Below are 17,277 nucleotides of genomic sequence, written 5' to 3'. Positions count from 1 at the left end.
GATTTTCAATCGCTGGTAGGGAACTGAAGACCTTTAAAAAATTGTTTTTTATTTTCGTCGTATTTAGTACGTTAAAACGCATCGTTTGATAGGTAAAAGTGGTCCACGGGACACCCTAATGTACATACATATATTGTTAAACAAATAAATGATAAGCTTTTTTATAAATAAATGTATACTATTCAATAACAAACTGAAATTCTCTATAAATTGCGAGTAAAAAGGGTTTTAAGAGGGGAATCGGGCAATTTGTTTCATCTATTGTGCAAGCAATTGATTCAAACAGCAGCTTAGATCACAGTTCGATTTAACCTGTTGCGACTAGTATATAATATAATGTTTTATTTCAATTGATACTATTGTTTTTGTTGTACTATTAGACTTTATTGTTAAAAAAAACATTAAAAATTCTCCAATCGATTAATGAGAATTAACTTTTCAATGAGAGGAAACGGTATGGAAAATCGCCGTGATCAAATGATGACATGGTAATGATAATGTAGACATGAAAAAATGTCTCATAAAGTTGGACCTCGTTAACATTTCAAGGCTAATGAACCATCACATAATTAAACTTTGGTTTTTGTTCTTGTTATTGTCATCAACTTTTCTATGTTGTTTCTGTTGTTCACAACAAATATCGTGTGTGAGAAAAACACCCAATCATGTTGTTGTTGGGAACGAAGGTATGTTTTTATGTACATACATATGTATATATGTAGATCTGTATTCTTTCTTGTGGCTTTGAAACCAGATTTTGCAATTGTATAATATAACAACAATCAATAACTACTTTTAAATATTAAATAAAATATTAAAATATTTTGCATAAATTGATTAAAATAAAAAAAAAACAAAGAATTTAAATGTGAGAGTTATTTAAAAATAAATAACAATTATTGAATATGAATGTATTTTGACGTAACCGACTAAATAAAAATTTTACAGGAGAGCATTTCTATAATAATAAACATTATTGGAAGAATCCATGTGAATGCGGACAGCAGACGGACTTAATATCTCTATTTTAATGAAGTTTACCAAAAATATAATATATACAATATGTATGTTAAAATTTCCTAAAAGTACACCCACATACTTGCCTATAACTCTGAAAGTACTAACGAAAGATAGCGAAATATATTGTCTATTGTATTAAAAATCATATAAAAAATTAAACAATAAGATGGTAAATTATGTATAAGGAAATTATTTCGGACGATAAAGCCTTACTGAAAATATATTTTGTTATCACACTGTTAAGATACAAGGTGAATAACACCGTGTTGGAAATAAACTCTTCGAATTTAATAATTTTTTAAAGCTTCCAGCATCTATAAATGAGATCAGATTTCGCTGGCCATAAACTTTTCGAATTCTAGAGAAAAAATTAAAGATAAATCCATATCGCAATACTAATTAAAGTTATGAGTTTAATAGGTACATATAATTAAAAATTAAGTAATGTGCAAAAGTTAAACAATTAAAGAGTATAGTAAAATAGTATAAGAAAAATTCAACTTCAGCTAAATCGGTCCTTATGTGCGAAGCTTCAACATTTTGTAGTTGAAGTGCTCTAATTTAACACCACGTGCCTAACCTTGTATGTTTACAGGTATATTACGTTTTCGTTAATAACTCCTGAAGAAATGCGTTTATGCGTCCTTATACCATGTCCATTTACAATTTTTGATCCAGACCTCATTAAAGGCCCTATTCTGAAAACAATCATGATGTGCTAATAAATCTAAATAAATCGGTAAATTCTGGTAGTATGGATCTGATTTAGTATCTATTCATAAAAATCTACAAAGTTCCTATACACGGCCGCCTTCCGTAATTAAAAGATTTACAATACAATATAAAAGTTGGCATTTCAACTACGTTTCCGCATTCAGTTACGCTACGATCGAAAATACGGAATCGTAAAAAACAGAAGCAATTCCATTTCATTTCAATGCTTTACGATTGCGTGTATTCTGCATTATGATCGTAACTACGTTTTTGTAAGTTTTTATTTCAGTGACGAAGCTTTGTGTCGAAATGCAGAATACCAAAGTTTCCAAACGGAGAAAATTTCGATTCGAATTGAAATGCGAAATGGGGGTGAATAAAAGTACGATTCAATTAGTAATTCGAATGAATTAGATTCCTAAAAAATATAGAAAATTATAAACTTCAGCACAAAAATTGCAATAGTGTTATGATAATAATAAGAATTTATAAACAATTATACTCAGACATTTGGCATTTCATACGTTAATTTGTTTAAAATTTTACAAAATTTAATACTATGAATAGATATATTTTTAAAGAAAATTTAGACATAACCGACACATTGGATTTTCAAAATTCATGTAATGTAGCCATGAATTAAAAGCAGACATCAAAGCAAGTTGTTTTAATTTAGTAAACACTCAAAAATAGATTAACAATCTTGCATAATTGAAAATACGTTTATTATATTATTATGAATTTAGAAAAACAAAATATTTGAAATTAAACTAAATAAAAGAAAATCAAACACTTAGTTGAAGCTACAAAAACAAATAACTGATTAAACGTAAAACACATGTTATCATTACAAAGAACCAAAAACAATAAAAAAATAAAACAACAAAACTTTTAAGTTGGTTAAAAGAAAACAACTACATACACGTTTTTAAACAATATACGATTACGTGGCATAGGGTAGGGAAATATAGGGGTGTGTGTTGTTATAGAAATTGTCTAGTAAACTCAGATAAAATAAATATAACATAACAGATAAAATGAAACTGCGAAGGCAATCTGAGAATTTAATATTTTTTTGTTAAAACCTCCGTTTATAGAGATTATGGAGGTTTCCTTTATATTTATATTGCAGCATGTATATTTATATTGTAACATACTAATGTTATTATTAATGGAATAGAAGTTATGTTATTAACTTATTATCTTAAGATAATTTCCGATTAAAAAAGTCTTGGTATAGAAATTTACCTACCAACAAAATAATTGGGTCTCACAGATTAAACTTATTCAGCAAACCTCGTACCTCGTACAATTGCAAGTTAAGGGATAAGGAAAAAAATAGACACGCGGACATACATATGTACATATGTATAAATAAACACTTTTTCAAGGTCATCCCTTTTTAGCTAAATATAAACAAAAAAATAAAGAAAACCACTTATAAATTAGAATGATTTTTGTTTCAAAAAATATTACAGTGTTAATCCATACTATTTAATTATATAGTATACGTCAATAAAACGAAATGTTTTTTAATAATTTACTCCCTAAAAGTACGAAACAGGTGTTTATTAGTTAAAAAGTCATAATGGGCCAAAAAAAAAGTACTACAATCAAATTTTTTACACATTTTCACCACATAAAAATACGAATTTCCAAAAAGTACAAGACTGTCTTCTCCTCCTTTTAATAGTACATATATACAGATGTATTTAATTTTTTGTGTAAGATAATTAAGAAAACCTGTTTTGCCAATTTTTTTCCTTTTTTACCCCTTACCCTCGTTAACATCACCTCCGGTTATCGTTTAACCGGTAGATATACTGCCGGTTAAAATAATTTTTGAATGAAAACTATCTCTTTAACCTTACGATTGAGATAATGGGAGTTAGTGGATCTACATAACCAAAATTACAATTGCTGGAAAAAATTCTTGTTTCTGATGAATTAGAGTGTCAGTCAGTAACGCGACTTTTTTAAATTAAAAAATCTATGGAAAATTTTTAAAATGTTAAATATTTTATAATTTTGAACTAGTTAGCACAAAAATTGATGATATGTCAAAGACCATTCATAAGATATCCAAAAGGATCTTTTTAGCCTTGGCCCAGCTCACCAAATATCAACCGCAGGATAAACATATTGACAAGCGGTATTTTAGAGCGAACTAAAGTTTAATTTTCGGTAGGAACATCAGACCCTTATTTCTTCTCCACATAAATGGGGCCATCCTAATGTACATACTTACCTGCAACAACGGCAAATACAATAATGTATTATTGGTAAATCTATGTTTTCGGTTTTTAACCACAAAATTAGAGTAATAAATATTTCACTTCAGCCTATTATTTGCCATTATTTGTTATTACTATTATTTGGAAACTCATACATTAGTTGATAAATTTGACGAAATCCATACACAATTATATTTTACATATCGTCACCTGAAATGTAAAAAGGCGTAACAATCAAAAATTTGAAAATCGACTTTTTGATTGAAAATGGTCCACTACATCGAAATACATGTTAGGATATAATAAAATGAAGAAAGATAAATTTTTATAACAACAATAGTTTTAATTTTATTTAGTTTTTTGTGTTTTCTGTCAAATTTTAAAAAGTGTTGTTACGCCCTTTTGCATTACAGGTGTCGATATGTATGTATTAGTGCTGTTAAAGTATTGAGTAGTGGGTATCGAGTATCGAGTATTTGCCCTATTTTTTGGGTACTCAATACTAAAAAGTAGTTACTCAATACTTTCAGACTTGTATATGGATTTAACTTATTTAAATTTAACGGCTATGATGTGAAAAAATACAGCTCTAAAATCTAATATAGACCATATCATTATTAGAAATGCAACTCTTAGCAATATCAAATCAATGTAAAAATAATTTAAACACTGCAATAATAGTTAAAAAGTTACAAATATTTATCGACGCTATCTAAAAAAATAAAATGTCTCAAAAGAGGTGTGATGTCTGGTCTAACTTTACTTAAAAAAAGGAAAAATTCCTCGTTTTTAATTTAAAATAAAACCGTTAAAAGTATCGAGTAGTATTGAGTACCCAAACGAAAAGTATTGAGTAGTATTGAGTAATCAAAAGTAGTAGAATATTACAGCACTAGTATGTATGTATGTGTAGATTGTACTACCTCTGCATCATACTCTTCAAATAATGACAGCAACAGCAGCAACTGAAACACATTGTTGTCACGATGACATTGTTGTCACGAATGTGTCAAAACAAAGTCACACTGACAGACAGACGGACAAATTTATCTGTCATATTGTTTTTAACTGTACCAAATGTAAATAAATAAGAATGTTGAAAGTGAATAGATGTTTAGAAATCTATATAATAATTATATTTAACACTTATGACCAATCTAGCAAACTATTAATTACAATATTTATTTTGCTAACGCCACGTGAAATGAGAAATTGATTAGCTCCCAAGAATTTTCCAATTCACAATCGATGTATGTAAATATGTTATAACATTTTTTCAAATACATTTTTTGAAACAAAAACAAAACAATAATAACAAATTTACGACATACTACGTAAAACCGTACGACACCGATTGTGAATTGGACAAATATATATAAAGATTTATTATTAGCAAAATCGAATTTTCAGACAAAAAACTTTTTAAAATCGAGACACCATATGCAAGAAAAGCTAATTCAGCTAATTGACACTTTTTGAATATAGTGTCTCGAAATATTAAATGGTAAATAATAAAAAACAAACAACTTTAAAAACAATTTTTAGTCCATTAAAGAGGGTGATAAACTTTTCATGATTGTTCATGAACGATTTTTGACACAGTTTGTTGTCAAAAGAACTTTGGACATTATGACACACTGCTAATACAAGCCACTTAGATCAACAGATTTTTCTGACAATTTTTAAGATTAAGAAAGTAATTGATTTTAAATGTACTTGAATAGCTACCAATAATGTAATAAGTACATTTACATATATACATGCATATATATGTACAGTATTTACATATGTACATACATATTGGCTAAATTAACAGCAATCTGTGTTATAAAATATAGTTAAATTAATTGCTGTTCAAGGATTTGTTCAAATTAAAAAGACAATAAGCAGAATTTATGGTAGACTGACTATCCCAGATAATCATGAGCTTTTTATCAAGTGTATAAGTTCAAAAACTAAAAGAAATAATTAAAATTCCATAAAAAATAATATAAAACTCAATTAATCTTTGTAAGAAAGAGAAGTACTCCGATTATATGTATGAATTTTTGATTTTAAATTTAAAAAGAATAGGCCATAAAGTAATAAAACTAAAACGAAATGTTAATGAAAGTTTTCTCCAAAAAATATATAAACAAAATTTGCGAGTTTGCGGTAGACTTTATTTTTGCACCTAAATTTGTGAATTAGACCGTAAACAAATACGACTGAAGTGTGTTCTGCTCGTAGAAAAGTGGTGGAAGCAAAACAAGTAAATGCGTTTTAAAATAATGATTTCAATAAAAAGTTTAAACAATCCAAATGGATGGTTTGTTGTATGTATTCCGGCTTTTTAAATTTATGACTAATTCTTCTTATTTTACTTGTGTTATTTTCATTATTTATTTACTCCAATGAGTATCTACTTAGTGATGATCTAACTAAATGATTTAAAATATTAAAAACAAATGTATTTAATTAATAAAAAACAAAAGAAAGTCGTGAGAATCCACTTATTACCATATTCATTGTATGGAAATTTTATTTTCTTATATTTATGTTATATGTGAAAAATGTGCGTCTTTAGGGAAAGATGGCGATGGATTATATCTAAATATTTTAATTTTAAACCTTAATTATTAATTATTAAGCGCTAAACAAATAATTTTTTTAAAAATATTCCTCGCAAAGTCCCGCTTAAAACACTAAACATGTTTTAGTTTCATCGGTTTAGTTTTATTCTACTAAAAAATATTATACGGATTTATTAAGGCATTCCAGCACAACAAACCTATAAACCAAATGCGAAACAAGTTTATCAATAAAATATTTTTTTTTAATGAGAATCCTCACTGCTACTCTTACGTATAAATATATGTATGTACATTAGAGGTGTCCAAGTTTTATCTTATTTGATTAACCGAATAATTTTGAATTATTTGATTACTAACCTAAATCTCAAATAATTCGTTGTCGAATAAACCGAATAATACAGAAACCCGAATAATTTAATGTCCTAGTAAAGACGATATCATTATTTCAAGATTGCTGTTCAAGAATCTGAAAGAGTTAAATCAGACAAATTCTTACAATCTTTCGGAATATAATTAAACAAATTGTCAAATAAATGTTTGTCATTATTTTGAAATATTAAGGAATAAATAAAAAAGAAATAGTATTATAAATTTTCAATATTCATTTATTCGAGCAGTTAATCGACAAGATCGACGACAAAAACTATATAATTGTACATATTTGATAATAAATACATTATATTCTGTGGAGCCAAAGCATCCATAGAATTGTTTTACCACTTTATTACAACTTTAAGGTTAAAAGAAACCCTAAATTCGATATCAATAGCAAAAGCAAATACTATATGTACATTAGAGGTGACCAAAAAATATCGATTTTGCTCAGATGGGTCTTATTTTGTTTATTTGTGCCTAAAACTTACTGGTGTTAAATTTTAGTCAAATCGCATAACGATAAGCCGTGCCGGAAATCGATTGAAAAGTGTAAAATTGGGTAAATAACGGGACTTTTTTAAATTTTTCAAAAATTGTGCCATTCAAATTATAGTTTCTTAAAATTTCGACTAAATCTTATCTTTTAAAGAAAAGTATCTTTCCAACAAGGTATAAAATATTAATATCAGGCAACGAATAAAATAATAAAGTTATAGCTAAGAATATTTATTAAAAGAAAATCCAAGTATGTGGCAAAAAACGACTAAAAATTCTTATTTTACTCGTTTTTTTTTTGCATGCAAAACCATGAAGACCAAACAATGCAAAAACCGTATGATTTTTAAAATATATGGCTTGGGAAATTGTCAATAACTTTTTTGTTTGTCTTTTGATATAAATGTTTTACCTCGTTGGATAAGATAATACATAATTTTCTCTAAAGTTAATTTTAATGTCACAATATTTGAGGAAACCAAAAAGTTCTATTATTTACCCAATTTTACATATTTCAGTCGATTTCCAGCACGGGTTATCGTTATCCGATTCGATATTTTTGGGATACCTCTAATGTACATGTATAGTAAATAAAAAGCAGTAAATATTTCTATTTCGCCAACGAAACTTTAAAACAAACAAAAACTTAATTAGAACATTAAATAAACATTTCAAAATAAATTTGCTACTACCGCAGTCGTATTAGAAAACAAAAAACAATAAATTTCCACTGGCTTGCCAAAAACTATTATACATTTTAAATTTATTCGTTAAACTATTCGTAAATTTTAAAAAACTTAAATTCTTTGGGAACTAAAGTCTACTTAAAAAACGAAATTTAGTTTTTTCATTTGTTGTTAATGAATTAAAATTCCTCATTAAGGTGTTAAATTGTGTGTTACACATTTCGTTTTTTAGTTTAGTTTATTTTTTCTTCTCAATCTGAATGTCGATTTATTATAAAGTTTCATGATTTGAATAATAATAAAAATCGAAATCATAACAATTGATATTTGTACTGAGAGCAAAAGCAGAGAGAAATTGCGATTGATTTGAGTTTCATATAATACAGGTATGGAGAATTGTAATTTTAAAATAATATTAGTTTGTACTAATTCGTGACAACTTTCAGTTATTAAACAGAAATTTAGAGGAAAAACTTTATTAACATGCACTAACATTATATTTATTTATTTTTATATTACAGTATTAAGATGTATGTAGTACATATTATAATTTCGTCAGAAGGGTATATGTAAAGCTTTAGGGATATACTCAATATCCCAAAAATCCTTATATGTACATATTTATATATCAAAGTCGGCATATACATTAAAACAAACCAGAGTTTCTTGTGGAAATCGAAAAATGTACATTGTAGAATAATAATGTCATTTCCAACCTTGATCTACAATAGTAGTTAATCAGTAAATTAAATATTTACTTATGTATGTTTGTATATGCCAATACATACAAACATATATTGAGATTGCATTGGAATTTAACTACAATGCTGTTTATGAATAGATTTATGATTTCTTGGCTTAATACGTCCATACTAGTAAAATGAAATTTTAGAATTTAAAATATTTAAGATAGCTTTCAATAATATTTAAATCCCGTTTAAATTATTAAAATTCACGAAGTTGTCTTACGTATTCTAAATACATATGTAACAACAATCTCAGCTCAAATAGTTGCTAATATGGAAAATATCTTCATTTTATCATATGAAGAACTGAAAAACCGCTGATTTATGACAAACCACAAAATGTAGGTTTCAAATTTTTAAAATGTTAAAAGGTGCTAACTTAAAAATTAATCTTTTGTTGGGGAGGCGTATATGTATCTACAACATAAATTTTATCGAATTCGTGTATAAAATTCGAGTGTCTGCTTGCTACTAGTTCGTAATTTTTGAATGACATTAATTGGATACCAAAAGTCAAAGATTAAAATCATAAAAAATTAATCATACCAAAAGCACGGAGAGTTTTCCTATCTACATACATACATACATATGTACATACAAATGTATGTTTCATTTTCCAATAAACTAGAGGGCCTTAGAATAAAAATTGATTGGTATTTAAGAAAATAGTATCATCATTCAGATACTGTATTTTTCTGCTCTAAAATGGAGAGTGGACTTCAAATGATTTTCCAGAACGTTTAAAATAAATGCATGTACTAGTGTGTGGATTTGTATGAGAGTTTTACTTTTGGGAATTGTTTAGATTTTGATGGTGCCAACAAATCACTAAATTGTCAAATTTATTTGTTGTTTTCTTTTTTTATAGTTGTCTAAAAAATGTAGTCAGTCACATGAAGTTTTTCCGTTTGTCTGCTACGACTTCTGGTTTTTGCTGCTGTATGATGTTTTTACGCAATTTTTCTGTGTCTGAGTTCTGCTGATGCGCTAATGATGATCTTATTGTTGTATTCGTTTCGTATAAAATTTATTGATTCAGTTTTTTTAACATTGTTTTTTTCCTAAAAAACTTATCTATATGTTATTCTTGGGTGTATTTAACTTCAGAGTTTTAAAGGAGTGAAGTTTTTGTAAGGAATATGTTTTTTTAGTAAAGAGGTTAAAAGAGGTTCATTTTACATTTTGTTACACTAATTTGTTGCACATACATAGATTTTATTCTCTCCAAAGTACATCTACCCAAAAAAAGGCTGGATGATTGTAAATTTGACATTTTTCTTTCATAGCGAATTTTGACAAAATGATTTTAAAAATTTAGACAAAAAGCATTTCTATGTAAAATTTTTTATATTTTATTAGTTAATAAGTAAATTTGAACGTACATATCGTCATATGAAATCCAAAAAGCCCTAAGTTAAATTGAACAAATTTTTCAGAAGAAGCAAAAAACCTTTTAAAATGATAAATAATCCAAACATTTTCAACATTTTCAACAAATTAGTATTTGAAGAACAATTTGCGGTTTTTGTTTTAATTGGGGAGATTTGAAACTTACGCCCTTAAATTTTTTTTTTCTGAAACCCAAAAGGGCGTAAGTTACATTAAAAAATATTAAGTTTCAACATTTTTAACTAAATCAAATAGGCCGAAACATGGAAAGCATAAGGCTTCTTTGTTTCATAAAGATTTTCGGAAATTGGAATTTTTTTTTGAAAAATTCTAAAGCTGGTAAAAAAATATATAAAACGCAAGGTTTCACTAAAAGTGCCATTTATGTTTTATTTGATGCCAACTTATAACATTTTACAATTTCGAAGTTAAAAACTCAAAAGATTTTTAAAATTTTCACGAATTTTAAGGTATTTTTAGAACATAATTTTTTAGAATTTCTAAGATAGTGACGTTTGATTTTGATTGTAGGAGTGTACTTAATTGTATGAAAGTACTTAATTGTGAAATTTACAATGATCACGATTTCCTTTCCTAGACAAAAAAAAAAAATGATTTCATTCTTTCGTGTACTGAATTAATGTGTTTTATTATTCTGTGTTTATATTTTCCACAAGATGCAGATATTCTCTGTGACTTTTTACATGTACATATGTATGTTTGATTCAGTATTTATAGCATCTTGCGCTGACTGTATTGAGGAAGCAACATTAGCAAACAGCAAAAGCATCGTCATCATCAGCAGCATGTGAGCCAAATAAACAGTAAATATTTAATAAACGCCAGTTTGTCTTTGGATTTGTGGCAAAGTGTTTGCCCGTCTGTTTGTTCGATTATTCGGTCGGTGTGATTTCTTTGTCCGTCACTTTGGATTAGAGGCGCGACAAAAATTCACGTGTTGAAATTTGTTGTTAAAACGCGTAGTGACACCACAGCATGTTTCAAATGAATTGAAATTACTTTCTAAGTCGGTAGTTTTATAAATTTTCAACATGGTCCGTTAAGTGAAAATATGATCATTATTTCGTATATTGTTTCTCTACGTAATTTCTTTTTATTTGTAAATGTTATAATTAAAAGAAAAGCGGTTGTTTAACTGTGGACCGTAAAAAGATTTAAATGTTAAATGACATTAAAATGTTTATAAACAAGTAAGTTTGTGGTGATGTATTTAATTAATTTATCATTAAATCGGAAAATAAAACTTGCATCGATGCCGTTAATTATGAAATCCAAACAAAGCACTTTCATATTCGTTATACTTACAAACATAAACATAAAGTATTTATAAAATATTTATTGAATATGTTTAAACTAAGTTCATAGAAAAGAAAAGCTAAGGATTTGTGAAATTGTTTTAGATAATTATTTTTTTAGATAAATGTGATATGTGTCCCTATAGCACAGGACAGGACAGGACATTTGGTGTGCTGATTTCGAAAACTTCAATAAAAAGGACGTAAATCCCACCAATTTTCTATATTTTAAACTTTCAGCCCTAGTGATTGTATACATACTTGTTCCGAATATTCAATTCTGTAATTTTTTGTGAATATTGTCCGTTCCCCTCAAGGCTTGTACTTTGTGTTGTAAAAATACATTCTGAAAAAATTAAGGGCGATATTATTACGTTAACTAGTGGCGCCACGGCTCTGAAGGGAAAACTATTTTTTGCAAAACGTTCACCACTTAATTATTTTATTTTTCCTTAGTCAGCCTTAGTCACATATCACTTAAATGATAAATGTTAAAAAAATTGAACATATCGCTCATTTACTGTAAGACTGGCATAATCCAAAAAAGTCGTTTCAAGAAAATTTGAAAAATCTAAAAATTACAACATTTGTAATAATTTAGTAATCGTATACAAAATTGTGTTTGCATTTGGTTTATTCGTCAGAAATATAAAAAACTCAAAAAAGAACCTTTTTACCTTTGATCCAGCTCACCAAATATTGACGCCAGGACAAAAATTTTGAGAATTTAAACATTCATTTTAGTTGGGAACATTGACACCTCATTTTCCTTCATACAAACGGGGTTACGATAATGTAATTACATTAAATATATTCGTATTTACTTAAATATGAGTTTTAATCTTCCTAAGATAACGTAAACCTATTCTGAGATATGTATGTATGTACATACAATTTTAAAACTCTAATTTAAAACTAAACAATTTTTAATTAAACCTTAAGGCTATTTTATTCCAGATAAGATAAAATATATGTATATTCAAAGTTTTAGTAAAATCTAATAATGATAATCTATAAACTGTGAAAGTCGATGAAAAATTATGGAATTTGCATTATAGAGAGCTGTAGCTATCTTAAAACTTGATTTTGTTTCAAATTTTTTATTATGTGGTACTTAAAAGTATCGTCACATAACAAAGGGTTAGAAAATGAGCATTTCTATTTACTGTAACGTACTTATGGTCTCCAACCGATGACAAATTTGTCCTATTTTTGAACATCCAATCCAATTCATTATATTTATGTGCAAATGCAGAAAATTAACAGCAAAATAGGCTAAAATTTTGTTCAAAATCTATATTTAAAATTTAACGGCGGCTAAAAAACGAAGTGCATCCAAAAACACGAAAAAATAACAAAACACACTGAAAACGACATAGTTAAATTAAATAAAAAACCGAAAACACTTGTTTTTCAAATTTTTCTTCTACCCGGAGGAAAATTGAAGAAAAAACATGATGACGACTATATGTATAAAAATTTTTTTATATGTACATAATAATAGATAGATAGTGTATTAAAAATTTGTGTAAAATCGTTATCCCAGCAATAAGAAAACTTCCAAAGAAGCGAAAAAGATGTAGAATTTACTCCATGGAAGTACTGAAAAAGAGATGAAGAAGTGATGATTTTAACACAGGATTGTCATCGGAGGGATGTCCTTTTTATTTGATTCCAAATTCACGACTTTTGAAGTACTTCTCAAGAAGTAATTTTTATGCCCTTTTTTTTGAATTTATTCGGAAGTGAAATCGTATTATTATAGAATACAACTAATTTGACTTAAATAATATTGACATTAATGAGGGTAATAGATACATTTAAAACAGAAGTCCAAAAGTAAAATTTTTTATCTCACAAAAATGTAAGAAAAAAAAAAAATATCTCCAGCATTAAAAAAATTTAATTATTTTCGCTTCTTCGGAAGTCATTAAACATCACTTCTACAGAAGAAATTCACTAATTGCTACTTTTGAAGTAGTGATAAATGTTATTCTTTTGGAAGTACTTCGCTTTATTTTTGCTGGGTATGATACCCTTTATAAAACATACATGTGTTTTGGAATTTATGTAATTTCGTAAAGTCAAGAGTGTTTTCTTAGTATTCCATTTTGTGGTAAAAACACATCATATTGAAACACCCATTTATAGAAAAAAATCAAATAATAGAAAAAAAACAACGATGTTTTAGCATCAACGGGAAAAGTGCAAGGTGGGCGTATTTTTACGAAATTTTTGTTGAATTGAATTGTTTTTGCTATTTTTCTTCTTTTTTGTAGGTGGATTTCGTTCGCATGAATTAGTCTGATATATTTTTTTTATTGTTGATGATATTTTTGCTTGTAAACTGTTGTAAAATAAAAATCAATGTGTTTTGATTAAAAATCATGGCAAAAAACTTTATTTACAATTATAAAAAAAACTATTTACACTTAAAAAATAAAAATAAGGTCCTCACTGCCCTTGAATAATGACACTTATTATATAGTGTAGATGCTTAATTTTGAAAACTTTTACTGGAAGTAATGCAGGTATATTTAAAACATAAAAAATATAAATCAAATTTTAATTCTTACCCCCATATTCATAAACGCATAATAAAGTTGTTTATGGTTTATTGTATGAATTTTGGAAAATGAGTGTAATAAACCTAAAATAAACGATTAATATCTTTATAAATACGCGGGATAAAATTTAAGTAATAAAATTTTCCAAGAAAATTTTGTTATTTACAGAAAGAAATTTTATGCTACAAATGCTTTTTTCTAAAAACACTTAAATTTAATAATTTTATAAACAGCTTTAAAAGTCATTCTATATTCAGTATAAATTTCATTATTGTCTATATTTGATATTTCTTTCTTATACATGTCGACCTGTTGATCCCTTGACAAATGCTTTCAAAATAAGAATATAGTTTACACGAAAGAAATTTGCGAAAAAATTCGAACTAACAAGTTTTTGCCAAATTTTGTCTTTTAGATTAAAAAATAGAAAATAGAGAACAACGCATAACATTTTCAAATCGCATGTTTAATAAAATAAAATAAAATAACCTAGATTAAAAAATATCGTAGAAATTGTGACCTCATTTTTGGAGGTAATATTAAGATAATTTTTATGTAATTTTTTGTTGTATTACCTAATTAACATTGCAAAAATAAGAAAAAACAAGCATTTTTATATGTAATATAAACAAACAAACCTAACAAATGTATTGTTGATTGTTGTATTCGTGAGATGCATGAAAAGATGTCTGAAAATGTTGCCCATTTAGCGATTTAAGTAGTAGATTTAGCGTTTTCAAACAATTATTTTTTGTAAATTTCAAAGTTTTAAGTAATTAAATGATTTATTCGAGGTTTTGAGTTGAAGCTTAAACGCTAATTTTGTATGAAAAAGTCTTAATAAACCAAAAATAAACGATTAATAACTTTAGGAGTATGGTGATAGATTTAAAGTATTCGAACTAGAGATGAGCGATATTTTCACGACTGTGATTTAATCACTGTGATTGTTAATTCACTGGTAGCTGCTGTGACTGAAATGATCAAATAACAGTTACTTTTTTTAATTTTTACCTTCTAAAATTCATTTAATTTTTGTTGAACCAAATACGTAGTACAAGATAGTATGCATGCAATTCGACATTTTTTCATATAGTAAACTCCTCTCGCTCTGATGACAACAATATTATTTTGTTCAGTAATATTTATGTATATACTTAATATAAGACCCAATAAAATACGAAAATCGAAAAAAAATAATAATATTGTTTTGCTTTATAAGTGAAAACCCTGATCACAGTCACTGTTTTAAAGAACAGTGATTTACAAATCACGTTTACTAAGAACGACGTTCTTTAGAAATCACTAATTCGAACAGCGACTACATACTATGATTTCAAAAAAAAAAAAAAATTCTGAAAAAAGTTTTAGTTTTTAAAAATTGAAATTAAATCAAAAGAAAAACAAATATGTATTCACTTGTTGTTTTAGTTATAAATAGTTAACATTCCTTGCATCTAAACCTAATTACCCAAGGGTGAGAATTCATATTTTGTATGTTTGTTTTGGTTTCTTTATATATATGTCAGTCAGATGTCAGCAGGTCTTTCTTTATGTTGAAAAAACAGGTAGTGGTGGTGTTACGACTGTTTGTTGGTTTAACAAATAAATGAAAAATATCAATGGCAACGGCATCGCTTAATAACAATTGATATTGTAAATTATGGCCAGCAGAAAACAAAAAAACCGGCAACAATAAAAGTCTATTTATAGTAATAGCGGAAAATATTGTTGTGTCTGTTGGTCTATGTGATACAATTAGGATTCCAATATTATTTATTAAGACCTTTGAATAAATATGTATGTGCAATATAGTGTCCCGTGGACCACGTTTTTGGAGGAATTCCTCTCAAACGTTTAAATACACTAAATACGAGAAAAATAAAAAACAATTTTTTTGAAAAAGCCCTCAGTTCCCCACCTGCGACCTAAAATCTTAACCTCAGTGCAATATGTTTAAAATTTGTTTTTGCAATCTTTTCGAAATGGGTCTCAAAAAATCCATAATTTTGAGCTTATTGTGGGAAAAATAATTAAAATTATTGTTAGTGTATTTCTGGACCGCAATACGACTTTTAGTGTATTATAAGGGTCAAATAAGTTTCAAAATAATATAAAAAATCTGAAATGGACAACACCGAATGCCAAACTATTCTTTAAATATTTTTCTGTATAAGCTAAAAATACAATAATTTTGATATCTATTTTTATATATAGTGAAAATAATACGCCCCTCCAACCTACCAAAAAAAAATGTGGACCAAAACAACTCTACAGAAATTTTACAATTATTTTTTCCGTAATCAGATCAAAATTACGGAATTTTTGAGACCTATTTCCAAAAAAAATTAATATATTTTATTTTTCACAAATTATATTGGGGTCAGGAATTATCGCTTGTAGGGACGAAAAAAATAATTCATATTTTTCCCGTGTTCAGTACATTATTACGCATCGATTGAAATGTATTTCTACATGAAATTCTTAAAAATGCTGTTATTCGGGACACTCTAATACATATACATGTAAATATGTTTGTATGTATCTATTTATATATGATTGTGTTTGTTTTTTATTTTTGTGTTTAGTTTTCTTTTCCACCATGTTAAGTTTCTTTAAATGTATCGTTTATCAACAACAAAACCGATAATATTCTGTAATGAGGTTAGTAAACATAAATTAACTGCCACTTAGCTAAAACTTCCAAGCAACAACAAAAATTATGTAACACAACAACAAAATAAATCTAAAGAGTGGAAAAAAATCTCAACATTAAGAGGAAATGAAAAAAGCCAACAATAAATTATAAATTAATTGCAGTTTATTTCCCTTTGCAAAAAAAAAAAAAATACTTTAAAATCTCAACTTAAATTTTAAATTAAATGCAAATGACTTGAATGACTTCTTCTCTTCTGTTTTGGATCTTTGAGGGTCTTGTTGCTTGTGTTTTAGAAGTTGCAAGCAGAATCTCAATGAACTTTCTACTTCATTGTTGTTCTTTTAATGAATTATTAAATTTTATTATGCATATTTTTCTTATTGTTCCTTCTAGAGAAAATCGGGTTAAATTTTGTAGAAAACTGGCTGCTTCTTTCTGCAAACACACCAAAATATCTGTCCACATATTGAATGTGTAGGCAAATAAAATATTGAGACAAGAAA

At 27.1% G+C, this 17,277-nt stretch overlaps 1 protein-coding gene across 2 annotated transcripts in view; it reads left to right on the top strand.

Annotated features, from left to right (window-relative positions):
• Nucleotides 1-17,277, top strand: part of LOC119607556 (serine-rich adhesin for platelets) — a 120,688-nt gene that overhangs the window by 15,508 nt on the left and 87,903 nt on the right. The window lies entirely within an intron of this gene.

The sequence above is a fragment of the Lucilia sericata genome, unplaced genomic scaffold (genome assembly GCF_015586225.1).
Source record: "Lucilia sericata isolate MDLA Ls3-8-SP2 unplaced genomic scaffold, ASM1558622v1 Contig000019F_arrow, whole genome shotgun sequence".
NCBI classification, from domain to species: Eukaryota; Metazoa; Arthropoda; class Insecta; order Diptera; family Calliphoridae; genus Lucilia; species Lucilia sericata.
Note: the sequence above shows the minus strand (reverse complement) of the source record. Positions and strands in the feature narration are given on the sequence as shown.